Source organism: Lissotriton vulgaris, chromosome 4_1 (genome assembly GCF_964263255.1).
Source record: "Lissotriton vulgaris chromosome 4_1, aLisVul1.2, whole genome shotgun sequence".
In the NCBI taxonomy this organism is placed as follows: Eukaryota; Metazoa; Chordata; class Amphibia; order Caudata; family Salamandridae; genus Lissotriton; species Lissotriton vulgaris.
Window position 1 is genome coordinate 663610124 of NC_141691.1, and position 14197 is coordinate 663624320.

Consider the following 14197-nt stretch of genomic DNA (forward strand, 5'->3'; position numbering starts at 1 on the left):
CACACAACAACAAATAATGGTATGACATTAAGAAGTTGCAAATATTACAAAACTAGAAAAAGTTAGCATATTATTCTGTTTGGCTTTGATTTTATGTAATGATTTAACCTGTTTTGTTTACATAAATACATTTCTGTTGTGTTTTGATATGTGCTGCAAGTGGTATAGAAGTTATTATGTATCATCCTGTCTTGCCGTGAGCCCCGCCCATAGCCCCGCCCACTTGCCACACCTCTAGCTCATTTTAATGAGTACCTGCACTTATTTTTTCCCATTTAAAGCACTGTCTGTCAGTGGATCATAAAGGAGTTCAGAATAAATGTTAATCTAATGCTTGGCCTCCCAGCAGAGTGTACAGAGCAGTGGTGATGTGCCAATTGCAGTTGTGATTTTATGCGAAAGTGTGTGAAGAAGGTACACAGTTGTCGAAATAGTGCGAATTACAGTAAAAGAAAATGCAGTGCTTAAAGGTGAGTGGGAGCATTGTGGGGGTACGGGACAGTGAAAGATGCAAGTGAGCACATGAAGGAGAGAGGGAAAAAAGATGTGCTAAAGATGATAGAGATAAAGTGTGGGATGCACAAATGGAGGATTTCAGAAAGATGTGGGGAGAAAAGGGACAAAGATGTCTAACAGAGAACTTACACAGAAAAGTGGTGTGACTAGAAGAATGGGAATGTTTGATTCACCAATATTTTCAACATTCAAAACTGTTTTTAATTCTTACTATTCACTACAACATACCTGCCAACTCACAGTGTCACCGTGTGGCACATGATAGCAGCCCCAATCACACAGTCTCCCGGTGAGGAGCCGATATCACAGGGTGGTAAGGAAAAAGAGCTGAAAACCACTGTAAATATTGGTTTTCCCGAACTTTTTCTGTGGCTTTAAACTGCCGAAGTCCATTAAGGGGTGTGGAAACACCCCAGGGCACCAACACCAGCCTCAGAAAGCTTTTTTTGTGGGAGGAGGGGGCTTGGGAGTGGGGTGGGGGTTCAAAAGTGCCTGTAAGTACTTCTTGGCACGAGGCCCGCCCCTCCTCACATAATGAGATTGCTCTTCAAATTGGCAGGTATGAAACATAATCATTGTTTTTACTCATTTACCTGATACTGATAACAAGCATTGCCAAAGACAAAAGGATTGGCTTGTTTTTAGATGTATGACCATTACTGTGAGATATCACTTTGATACAATCTCACAGAGAAGAACCAAAATACTGGTCTGACATGGTTTTACGTTTCATGTTTATGCCACGGTCTTAATTATTTAGGCCACAACCCTTTTGAATGACTCAATTACACCTCTAAGCCACGCCCCTTTTAGAGCACCTCTCTCACCTTCATTAATCCCACTTAAAGTTCTGCCTGAAAGGGTGGTTGTTCGTTAGATGGCTTTAACTGATAGATGTTCCTGTATGTTTTATGGAGCTACGCCTACTTGAAATAAAATCTATGCACAGACAGGAATGGTAATCACAACACTTATATATTAATTTATCCACAAACAGGATTTAGATATGCCGGTTTGCAATTGTGTACACATAGATCAACTAAATGTAACACCGAAAAACAAACACCATTGCTTAACACTTTAAAATGGGTCAGTTTCAGTTTCATTAACTTTTATTCGATTATCAGTTGAATATTCATAAAAAGTACATGATAAAATTTTTAAACACATGAATAAGAAACACAATATAAAAGACATTTTTAAGTAGAAAAGTAAGTTTTGAAATACTGTTCAGTTCTAATTTAACTAGAAATGCTGTGACGTGTTGTTAAGACTGCTTTGAGAAAGGTCGCTATGAATTTGGCTTCATGCAATGATTTTAAAGATTGCAAATAAAGATATGCTGCATATGTTTGTCTGTGACCACTGATTCGGAGAATCGGAATAATCCACTTTTTCCTTGATGTTTTATAATATTTACAAAAAAGGACTACGTGGATCGTAGATTGTGGAGAGATTCCGTCACAGGGGCAGTTCAGCAAATTGGGCGACCAATTTTTCGTTTCAGGGAATGTAACTAAACGGAAAAAAATATTAAAGCGAAATCTTGTTAGTAAAAACCTTTCATAGTTGGATAAAAAGTACGTCAAATAAGGCTGTATGCATTTTCCAGTTTGTTGGGCGCCGATTTTTCCATTTGATGGTTTGATGATCTCTGTCTGGTTCCGTAAATCCCTTAGATGGTCCAGACACATTAACTTTAACTGCTTCCTGGAGATGTCTTCCACTGAGGGTGGTTCTTCAAAGTAGGATTCACGATCCAGGTCTTTAAAGAAGTTAGATACGTAGGTTAACCATGGGATTTTCCGCCAATTTGCCAGGGCTAAACAGTCAGCAATGAGGGAGCGAGTTAGATGACATTCGGGGTTGCACCATATTCGATGCCACAAAAGAATGGGCTGGCATCGGATGGTGTCAATGATATATTCCATACCAAGCTCCCGATGTGAGGCTAATGTCGGGGAACTTTGAGGGAGGGCTAGAATGTACTTTACAAAGGCGTTTTCAGTGACCTGTAATTGGTCGATACGTCCATGACCCCAGATTCCAGCACCATAGGTGGCCACACTATGGCATTTTGCATAATATATAGTCAAGAGTTCAGATGGGGCTGGTTTCCCCAGTTTCCTCGAGAAAGATGTTAATGCTGAAGTTGCACGACGGAAATGGAGATTCCTGGCCTCAATTGCCTTTCGCCAATTCAATGCATCGTCCACTAGGATACCCAGGTATGGATAGACCGGGGTTTTTTCCAATTTGGTGTTATCAACCATTATTGGTTTAGTGGTTTTGATCCTAGGGCCGAGGTGCATTATGAAGGTTTTCTTGATGTTTATTTTGAGACCAAGTGAGTCCATAAATGCTGTGTACTTGTTGGTTTGGATCTGAAGTTGGTTTAGGGTCCGTGCTAAAATCACTGAGTCATCAGCATACAGCAGCGTGGGTATCGGGCGATGATTTATCTGGGGGAGATCCTGGCTCCCTTCCAGCATAGCCTGTTCAAGTCCATTAGTATAAAGATTGAACAGGAAGGGAGCCAGGACACAGCCCTGTCTTACTCCCTTCGTTATCTGGAATGGACGTGACAATTCACCACTGGTACCATAACGAACTCGGCCTTCAGCATTTGAATAAAGTTCTCGTAGGAATGTTGTTATCGGGGGATCCACACCCAGGTCACTTAGTATTTGCCAGAGTTTCGCGTGCTGGACGCAGTCGAATGCCGCACTTAGGTCGACATAGACGAGGAAGATGTTACCTCCTTTGGCGTGTACATATTTACCAGCCAGTAGAACAAGGTTAAGGGCCTGCTCCACGGTCCCAAGCCCCTTCTGGAAACCATATTGCAGGTCGGTTAAGATGTTGTTCTCCCGGGCCCAAGATTGTAAACGGTCCAGGAGTACTCAACCTGCAATCTTGCCCATTGAGTCCAGAAGGGAGATTGGTCTGTAACAAGCGGGGTCGTTGCGGTCTCCTTTTTTAAAAATGGGCAAAAGGATGGAAGTAGACCATGAGTGGAAAAGGCCGATCTTGGTTACTGCTGACATGAGCCGGGTGATTATCTGCGACCAAAAGTCTACATCATGGAGGAACAGGTCCATTGGAACACCATCAGGGCCTGGAGCCTTGCCAGGTTTGGAAGCCCTGATTGCCTTTATAATTTCATTAAGATGAAAATATATCTTAATTGGGTAGATGTTATTGCTCGTTGGCTGGACCTCATATGTTGTGTTTTCTGTTGCAGGGTCTAGGGCTGTTCCGAAGATTTTAGCGAAGTGGGAAACCCAGTTTTCCTCTGATATAGCCACATCAAGGTGTTCAATGTCTGTGTTGTTGGCCAAGAAGGGCGATCTTATGGTTTGCCAAAATGAAGTACTATCTTTTCTTTGGGCACTGTCGTGTAGGCGCAACCAGAGGTCTTTTTTGATTTGTTTCTTGCGATCTTGCCTTACTGAATTGTATATCTTCCTCAGATAAGAAATTTCCTGGGGATCCCTGGTAGGTTTATGCAAGGCATCTTTGAGTGATGAAAGGGCCTTCCGACAAGCGGTGTCAAACCATCTCGTGGTAGGATACTTAATCTTGTTTTTTATGTTGACAAATAGCTCGTCCCTTATAGTTTCCTGAATGCTTTGGAAACTGCTGACAATCGTCTGCGGTGACGCCTCCAGAGACGTGCATTTGGTATTTATGTACTCAAAGGAACGCTTCCCCATCACTCATCTGTAAATCAAATCAGGCTGATAAGTTCTGCTTAGCAGCATTAACCACCCCGTGGATCAGAGTTATTGGATCTACTTTGGCCCATTGAATTCTCCTACCGGATGCTATTTTCAGGAAGGCTGAATAACTTCCTGCTAACCCAGAGCTTGCATACAGGTAAGCATGTCAAGTGGGCTGGGTAACCTTCTGCAAATCCGGCTTGAGGGTGGCTGGACGGCACAGGTGGGAAGCTCCTGTACAGCCCGGATATCGTGTTGCATGTTGTGTGTTGCACAACATCTGTGTTCGCATGTGTGTTGCACAACATCTTTGCTCGCACGAGGGCCCCATGGATCCTAGTTCCAGAGGTACCGGCCGATGATGGTGGTGATGGGGCAGGTGGCCCACATCCCATTGCAGCAGCGGCAGGAATGGCCCCTAGGAATACCCTAATTGAAGGCACACTGTGAAAAAAATAGCACACACAAATATGACAGTAACTAAAACACCCAGCTCCATATAAGCACGAGGGAAATTAGTTTGAAATGATGCTTTGCTTTATCCTGCAGTGGGGGTAGGCCAAAAAGATAAATTACTAGGCTGAGAGCCAGACTACACTGGGGGATCACTGATGGGTAAAATCCTGATCCGTACAATGTAATTAGGTAATGATGGCCCCTAAACGTGATCTGTTTAACTTGGGCTGTGCACGTCATGGTAAGGAATATTATCATTATCATAGCTAAAACCATTTTTTTTTTCACAGAGAAAACAGTGTCTTTTTGATGCAGCTACTCTGCCATAAAGCATTCACCAGGGTGAAATTTAAATTACACTGGCATAATTCACATGAATTTGGGAATTTTGGGCCACACTTCTTGCTTGAGATTCCCCAAATGATGCCATTACGCCACTTGCTGTACAAAAGAGGGTGGTAATGGACGGAGCATCTGAACCCATCAAACACTCACACCCAGTCAAACGATCTGGGTTTGATCCATCACCGTTCTTTAACCCACTCTGCCACCCCAGTTCAGACATGGCTAAATGCAAATCAGTCTAACCCTGTGCCTCATGGGAACAGTCCAGCCCGAACTGCCAAGCCATGTCTTCCCTGGACCGGAAACAAGCTTCCGAGGACCGGTTTCTGGCATTCCAGCCGTCTTCAGCCCGGCTTGCTTGAATCCAGTGGCAAAGTGAGCAAGGGACTCACGTCTGAGCATACCCTGCCACACTTATGGCGACCAAAAGCGGTACAAAAGGGGGTGGTAATGGACGGAGCATCTGAACCAATCAAACACTCACACCCAGTCAAAAGATCTGGGTTTGATCCATCACCGTTCTTTAGCCCACTCTGCCACCCCAGTTCAGACATGGCTATATGCAAATCAGTCTGACCCTGTACCTCATGGGAACAGTCCAGCCCGAACTGCCAAGCCATGCCTTCCCTGGACCGGAAACAAGCTTCCGAGGACCGGTTTCTGGCATTCCAGCCGTCTTCAGCCCGGCTTGCTTGAATCCAGGGACAAAGTGAGCAAGGGACTCGCGTCTGAGCATACCCTGCCACACTTATGGCGGCCAAAAGCCACTTTGCATAATTATACACCGTTCGTGGTAAGCATTTACTGCAAATGGCACAATTTGTTGTAAAAAACTATTACCTAAGGACAAGAACAGCAGAACACAATTGGGTGTTGTTTGCGGAGCTTATGTTTAAATGCTATCTATCCTGGTCCAAAAATTGATGGAAGGATGCATTACATGCTAAAATATAATGCACAATTATGGATATTTTCACATGGTTTTGTTATAATTCCATGCATATCCACAACAACAAAATATGCAAATATAAACATATATTTTTCCAATGCATAGATAGTTCGTAGGAATATGTTTGTTCCTATGTCTTTGCCACCTTGAACACTGCACATGGTGTTGTACAAACAAAGATATGCTAGACTGACAAAGTGAGTTTTCTTGACTTTTAAAGGAATTATAAGGGTTTTCTGAATCTTCTTTAACACATAGTGCCTGGTTACATATTGCACTGTACTCATGGAGTGGATACTCTGCACCTGTAAACACAGTAAAGCAACAAGCTGCCAATACCATGCAATTACAAGTTCATGACTACAGTATGGCGAATAATTTGTAAACCCATTTAGTCAGGTGGAAATTCTGCATAGAATTTCAAGTTCTATGTGGAATAATGCTCACATTTAGCATTAAGAATCAAGCGACAGTAGAAAATGTCCAAATGCACTACATGTGTGAATAAAACATTTTTGTAGGTCTCAGCTTGTACTTGTACATTTTGATGTTACGTTTCCCTGCCTTCCAGATGTGATTTGGCAGGTTGAGCACATTTGCTGAACCAGTTGTGTCCTGTGTTCAAATGTGGTGGGGGTGCTGTTTGACCGAGGATGTTGTCACTGCCGGGGTGCACTCCTGATTATGTGCGTATGCTGCACGGTGGGTGTGTCGCTCCTGCGGCTCTGCTCTGTCTGCCACTGGCGTCTTTAGTGCGGTGTGCCTGTTGGTTCTGTTCTTCCACCGTGCTTGGATGTTGTGGTGGGCACGCTGTCCTCTGCAGTTGTCCAGGATGCATTTGTTGTATTCCGCTGTTGATGATTTTTGTTCAGTGGCATTTTCTGTGTGCTGTTCTTGTACTATTTTCCCTCATTGCACGTGAGTATTGCTGCACTCGTGCTGGTTGCCACTGTTTTCTTATCGCGCATTTGACCATCGCAGGTTTTATCGCGTTGGGGATTGTGTTTTTATCTCCCTCGCGGTGGTTGTTTCGCAGACATTGTCCCCGGTGTTGGCAAACTATTGCATGCTACCGCCGTGCTGTGAATTCCACAATGTCACGGGGTTATTTTCCCGCAATGGACTGCGATGCTGAAAGTTGCGTTACCCTACTCTTGTGGTAGTTATCACACGTTCTTGTGAATATACCCCTTAGAGCGTATTGTTCTCTCAGAGATCAGTTTCAGTTGATGGAAAATAATACTAGTACTGTCTTGAAAACGTTGAAAGAAAAACATTGCAAGACAATTGAGCTTTTTATTTCAAAATGGAGAAAAAGCGTCTGTTCCTCGAATTTTACAAGCAATTTGGTAATATAATATTTTAAAATAAACAACTGATGCAATACTATTCATTCAAAATACAATTAGAAACCACTCTAAACTAAGTATGTAAATGTTTGTTGTCCTATGTAACGTAATTGCATGTTCTGCACAATGTCAATATTTATTTTGGTTATTTACAGTGGCCCACAAAAGGCAAAAATTGAAAACAGTGAAAAATCTGTGTCAATTGTGACTGGTCTGCAGGTCGGTACATACCGTTTTCGGTTAACGGTGCAGGACGCTCAAGGACTGAGCAGCACTAACACTATCGCTGTTACTGTCAGAGAAGGTAAGTCTGTGCCGTTATTGCACATTTTAATTAGTATTCATAGCAAGACACAAACAACCAAGGACAGGTGTTGGAATTACAGGTTCCCCGGTAATTTCTCATTTTGTAGTGGACTCTCTTCAGCGCCTGGCTACCCTCACCGGTGATTAGCCACACAATACAAATCCAGATTGATTGACTCTCAAGGTCCAACACATAATGGGCTGGATTTTCTCTACCTTCAGAGGTACTAGTACCTCTGTTATCTGTAACTTTGTGGTGGGCAAAATCCAGCCTATATCCCAATCAATTGCACAAAGTTCCCCTGGGGGTGGTATCTATGTAATGAAGAGTGGACTATCTTCCTCTCTCAGAAAGGGAGGTTGTATCTGGAAGTCAGGGGCGATTGTCCCTTGTCGGAATTAGGGAAACCTCACACAACAGGTTTCACCTTAGGGGTGCCAAATATTTACTCACTCCGGATCTTGAAGTAATCTTTTTACTGTTTATATTGTTTTTATTTTTCGGTTACTTTCCATAAAGTCTTATTTTTATGTTACGGTGCAAGAAGATGTGGAAGGTTTAATGTAAAACTGTCCTGTTTTTTCGAGGACCCTCTGTGTCACCTCTTCAGGGTCAATCTTGGCCCATTTTACTGTATACCCATTCAGTTTGTTCATGGAAAGTGTTTGTTGTTTGAGGGAGCTCAGTTTTATGGGATGGGCTCTTTTCCGTTTGATGTTGATTTTTATACTGAGCGGGTAGTGATCACTTGTTGGGTTTGACCCAATTTCAAAATTCGCTAACTGCCCTTTTAGTGAGTTTGAGGCTATTATGTGGTCTATGATTGTACAGTAGCCTCGCCCATGGAATGTGGGCTGGAAATCCTGCTGCGGATTAACCAGTTCGTTCGCATAGTCCATGTCTAAGGAGAATAGGATTTCATTGAGTTTGTTACCGCATAGCGAGTGGACGAAGTGAGGTATGGGGTTCCCAAGTTCATTTTGGAGGCCGCAGTTTCCATTTTTGTGGTTTGGACACAGAGGGAGATTGAAGTCGCCACCCCAGATAGTATTATTTGTGGTTTTAATGTTGTCATTTTGAAACGCTACTAGGGCTGTGGCGATCTCCTCTAAGTTTGACCAGCAGTCCGAGGTACCTAGATTGTTGTAATAGTTTATGAGTATATAGTTGTTATTGTCTTTGGATGCTAACATCTGGGTGAATTGAAAAATTTGAGATGTTGATGACTCCTTTATTAATTTCATTCTGAGGGGGAGGGTGTTGGCTACGTATGTCGTGAGCCCCCCTTTAGATCTGCCCATATTTCCCTGTACTGCTGTGGTGAAGAAAGTTTTATATCCCGCAAGGTGGAGTGGGATTGTGCACCAAGTTTCTTGCAGGCACAGTATCTGATATTCTCTAGCCGTGTCTAGCCATGGCCCTAGTGTTATTTTTGATAACAAGCCTGCGATGTTCCAATATGCAATGGAGATGCTCAGATTTGTGGAGTCTGCAGGGACATGGGGTGAATTTAACAAGGTATTTGCAGTTAAAGTGTCTTGAGGATGGTGGAGTTCAGCCTGCGGGAAGTTAGCAGGAGGTTTGAGAGCTAAAATATGCTGGTGATGCGAACCGGTGTTGATTCCATCTAAAACTGAGGAAGTTTTGTGGGTAACCTTATTAGAAGTGTTTGTAGGAACAGTTGGCGTTTCCGGGAATGAGTTATCAAGGGTAACAATGTTGGAGGAGCTAGGGGAAACAATTGATGTTTCTGGAAGTAAGTTTCTAAAATTGCAAGGAACTGGCTCCAGAGAAACTCGCTGCTGGATTGGGTTTGTTTGTTGTGACAAGGTGGAAGTGTTTGTGTTCCTGGGTTCGACCCTGGGTGGTCAATCGACCATCTCCAGACAATCAAAGCGGTTTTGCGTTGGGAAGCCCTGCCAGCCTTCATAAGATTGTAAGGGCCTATCTTGCCAGTATTGCCTTGGCCAGTCTCTCGTAGGATTTCTGCCTCCCTGATCATAAGTATACTCCGGCTGATTCCAAGGCTCTCTTGGGGTCTGGCGCCAGGGTTCCCTAGGGGTCTGATGCCAATTCCAGGGTGGGGTATAACGATGTTGTCGCGCAGGAGGGTAAAAGAAAGAAAGGTGACAAGCGTCAATTCCCCCCTTTTTTTCCAGCGCGGGCCAGGCACAAATATGATCCACTACGGAGGGGTCTCTGCAGGTTACTATTACGCAGTCTCCGCGGGTCGTTTTTGTTGTTTTGCCTACCCATACTACCCTGCGGACTGTGGATATCCCTCCAGAGTGGTGGGGTTCTAAAGGCCTATTGATACTTAACCACTGCATGACCTTGTTTTTAAGAGACCATGCAGTTTCAGGTGTATCATCGGTTAGCTCTGGTACACCGGTGAGTACTAACGTATATGGAGTGGCTTCTGGGGGCAAGTGGACTGATCGTCTAGTAACTGATGTTTTATTGGGGTCATTTTTAGGAGAAGGCTGGGGGACCGCTGATTTTGGTGGGGGAGGTACTGGCTTTTTTGTTGAGTGGGGTTTGCTGGATTTACTAGTCACCGGTCCTGGAGTGTCTTGACTAGCCAGGCCTGTGTTAGATGTTTGCCGGTCTAATACCACAGTGGTTTTACTCTGCTGTGGTTGGAGCTCTACAGTTTGTGAATTTTGATTTGTGACACTTTGTGTTTGATTTTTAGGGGGTGGAATAGTCAAATTTGGTCGTTTTATTGCTTTGGATGGTTGTGGATGAGGATGATTTTTGAAAGACTGGGGGGCTTTTCGGTGGCCCTTTATTTCTATGCGTGTGTTAGTATCAAGGAGTGTTGCCGAAAGAATGGTCATCTGGGCTTCCAGATTTCTAATACTAAGTTGAATGGGTTTTAAGTGCTGATACAGTAAATCTTTTACCGTGGTCAGGACTTGTGAGGTAACATTGCATGTTCTGCAGAGGTTAACAGTCGTCTCATTCAGGGTTGTTAGATGGGAAGTGTTGACTGCCGGAAGAAGTGATATGTTTTGTTGGAGGGATTGTGCTGCAAGATTTGAGTGGTCTGTGGCATGAGCGGGGATGGGAGCCATTTCTGCTACACTGTCAATGGGTTTTGTGCTGCCTTGTTTTGAGATGGCTCCTTCCCTTTCTCCTTGAGAAAGCAAGATGGAGTTGCACTGAGATCCTGCCTGGGTTTGGGTTTGGCAGGCCGCTAAGTCGGGGGTTGCCTCGAGATTGTCCGAGGTTAGTGAAAGGTCAGACTCTGTCTGAGTGACAGAAAGATCTACTGTGGATGGTACTGTAATGTTTTCAGAGACTGACATAGTCACAGGTAGGGAGCAGTTTTGGGAAATAAGGTGGATCGGGACGTGGCAGTTGCTATAGTACCTAAGGATGATCGCTTTGCGTTCATAAGGTCCAGTGACACTCTCTTTTCGAGTAGGGAGATACTCTGGTTTATTACCTCATGAGTACGGGTGATGAACAAATCAATGGGGCCAGTTATTTGTGCTACCTCCTGGGCGTTTTTGGACTTGATCTTTGTAGTGCTCCTGGTTTTCGGCGGCATGTTTGTAGTCAGCTGGAAGTGGATGCTGGAGTGAAAAGGGGGTGGCCCGGTCCGGTCTCTACCGCGCACTAACGGGCAACAACGGGCCCGCCCTTGGCCCGGGCTTCGCCCGGGCTGCGTCCCGCGATGCGCGTCGGTGTCCTTGCTTAAGACTCTGCGGAGTAAGAGGGGGCGTGGCACTGGGAGGGTGCGCGGCTCACACGGGAAGAGGAAACAGCTGAGAGTGTTGAACGCTGTACCTCGCAGTCCCGGGGCCGCGCCTCTCGCCTCCTCTGTGGCCTCGCAAGTGGATTCCACCTCCCTCCTGGATGGCAATGAGCTGGAAGGCTGTTGAGCTACTCCTGTAGCGGTAAGCGAACTGGAACACAGTGAAACCTCTAAGGCGAGCGGCCCCCGCGAAGCGGGGGCCGCGAGAGGTTAAGAACACCTTGGGGGCGTGGCACTGGGAGGGGGCGCGGCTCACGCGGGAAGAGGAAACAGCTGAGAGTGTTGAACGCTGTACCTCGCAGTCCCGGGGCCGCGCCTCTCGCCTCCTCTGCGGCCTCGCAAGTGGATTCCTCCTCCCTCCTGGATGGCAATGAGCTGGAAGGCTGTTGAGCTACTCCTGTAGCGGTAAGCGAACTGGAACACAGTGAAACCTCTAAGGCGAGCGGCCCCCGCGAAGCGGGGGCCGCGAGAGGTTAAGAACACCTTGGGGGCGTGGCACTGGGAGGGGGCGCGGCTCACGCGGGAAGAGGAAACAGCTGAGAGTGTTGAACGCTGTACCTCGCAGTCCCGGGGCCGCGCCTCTCGCCTCCTCTGCGGCCTCGCAAGTGGATTCCTCCTCCCTCCTGGATGGCAATGAGCTGGAAGGCGGTTGAGCTACTCCTGTAGCGGTAAGCGAACTGGAACACAGTGAAACCTCTAAGGCGAGCGGCACGTCATGGGTCATGTTTGGTTACCTAAAGTAATCTTCGGTTGACTCGACTGCTGACAGTCTCATTCCCTACCCCCACCCCCCAATATAAACACAATGGGGCAGATTTATGAGGCCGTTGCGTCTCTTTGCGCCGCAATTCATCACTTTATTTGACGCAACTGCGGCGCAAACAATGCGCCCTATTTACAACGTGACGCATCTAGGAGATGCGTCACGTTGTAAAGCACTGCGCCATAAGGAGGCGTTCCTGCGCAGGGGGGTGGCGTTCCAGCCCAGGAACGCCTCCTGAAAGTGGCTGAGTGAAATCTATGAGATTTCACTCAGTCACTTTCAGGGCAATGCTGCGTCAAAACCCTGCGCCTGCTTGAAGCAGGCGTAGGTCTTGACGCAGCATTGTGCAAATGGTGTACCCCTGAGCCTTGCTGGAGCTGCGTCGCGCTTGCGACGCAACTCCAGCAATGCGCCATATTTCCCGCACAGATGCGTCACGCATCTGTGCCGTTTTTGCACCATGGGCTGTGGCGCACTGTGGCGCACGTTAACTGACACATCCCTGGGGATGCGCCAGTTAACATAAATCTGCCCCAAGGTATTTCTAGCCACCTCAGACCCCACGCAGCCCGTTTCTTATGTGTATAATAACACCACATGAAAGTTTGACAGCACACGGTACAGCTGGCTTTGTAACCAGTGTGCGAAAATTACACTTTTGCATTTTTCTGCCGTGGGACAAAATGCTGAACCTGCGTTTTTGTTAAGTTCAAGAGCAGAATAAATAAACAACAAATGTTATTTCAATGGTTCGAAAAAATGTAACCGATCTCAAATATTTTGCCCGTTTTATCTGACAGACTAGCCCAGTCTTAATTGGTTCCCATATTACTTATCCCACTTACATGAATAAAGAAGGAGAATACACTTTTAGTCACAGACAAGTGCTGTACTAATGGCCATCACATGACCCACTGATATAAGCTAGGTAGCGCCCATATTGTTAGGATCGACGAGGAATTGTAAACAACAGAAAAGGAATCCGGATAAACTGCAGCAGCTGAAACAACCCAAACAATTAAAAAGTAATGAGGCATACGTGCTAGCAAGAGGACAGAACCCCCAACAAACATACAGAAGCGAAACATAAACCGAAGACTGCCCACTCGGCAAAGCCACTGCCAGATTACACCACTCAGCTGATAAAGCCCACGCAGCCCCCGCCTTGTCAACTCTGATAATCCGTCGAGAGCAAACCCCGGTCTCTTTGTAGGTTTTTGGTTTCCGTGATAAATGCAGTAATATGCTATAAAATATACGTCAAAAGCCCGCGTTCTATAAACCAGAACAGTTTTAGCTCCCTGCGGTATCTGCGCAGGAAATCAGCCTGTCAACTTGCTAAACACTGACACAGCTCAACAGACAGCGTGAGACAGGAACACAAAAAGACTTTGGGACGCTGCGAGCAACAGCAGCAACAACAAGTCGCGAGAGCGAAACTGACAGAAAGTTTCCCAAACTGCTTAAAACGGGCAAATCTCAAACAAAATCTGCTGGCAGACTAGAGTCCTTCTAATACAAGCCTTGGAAGAGGCGACGTCCCTAAAGCACAAGTATTAATTCATGTTTATTAGGAAGTGGGATACGGTACATTACCTCAGGATAGGCAGCCATTATACCCAGCTGGTCAACCAAGGAAGCCTGACTACAATTCCCATGATTCTGTTTGACTACAACTCCCAGATCCCGTACGTTCCACTCACGAGTGCTACTGTTTAATCCGCCTGAGCTCCGCTCGGATCTAATAATATATGCGAAATTGTAAACCCTCTGGACTGAAGTATTAGTGTCGGGGTTTTATCGATTGTACTACAGCAGTTCACTACAGGAGAACCGGGATCGAGCCGCTGTTACTGACACATTCTAAACTAAAGAGTTGGTTTGGCATAGTGACTAAAATGAAAATGCCTAAACTGTATTTGCAACAAACAGTAGGTTGATTATCGATTGTACTCCGGTTTTGCAAGCGGGAAGGGGTGCAGGAGGGAGTAGCCAGAAAAAGAAATAACTTCCACTTTGAACCATAT

At 45.5% G+C, this 14197-nt stretch overlaps 1 protein-coding gene across 6 annotated transcripts in view; it reads right to left on the reverse strand.

The window, feature by feature from the left end:
- FYCO1 (FYVE and coiled-coil domain autophagy adaptor 1) overlaps positions 1–13892 on the reverse strand; it is a 917765-nt gene extending 903873 nt beyond the window's left edge. For all 6 annotated transcript variants that reach the window (XM_086964932.1, XM_086964931.1, XM_086964930.1 and 3 more), the window contains exon 1: positions 13767–13892. The gene's annotated coding sequence lies outside the window, so the exon portion shown is untranslated. The remainder of the gene's footprint in view (positions 1–13766) is intronic.
- Positions 13893–14197: the final 305 nt, after the last annotated feature.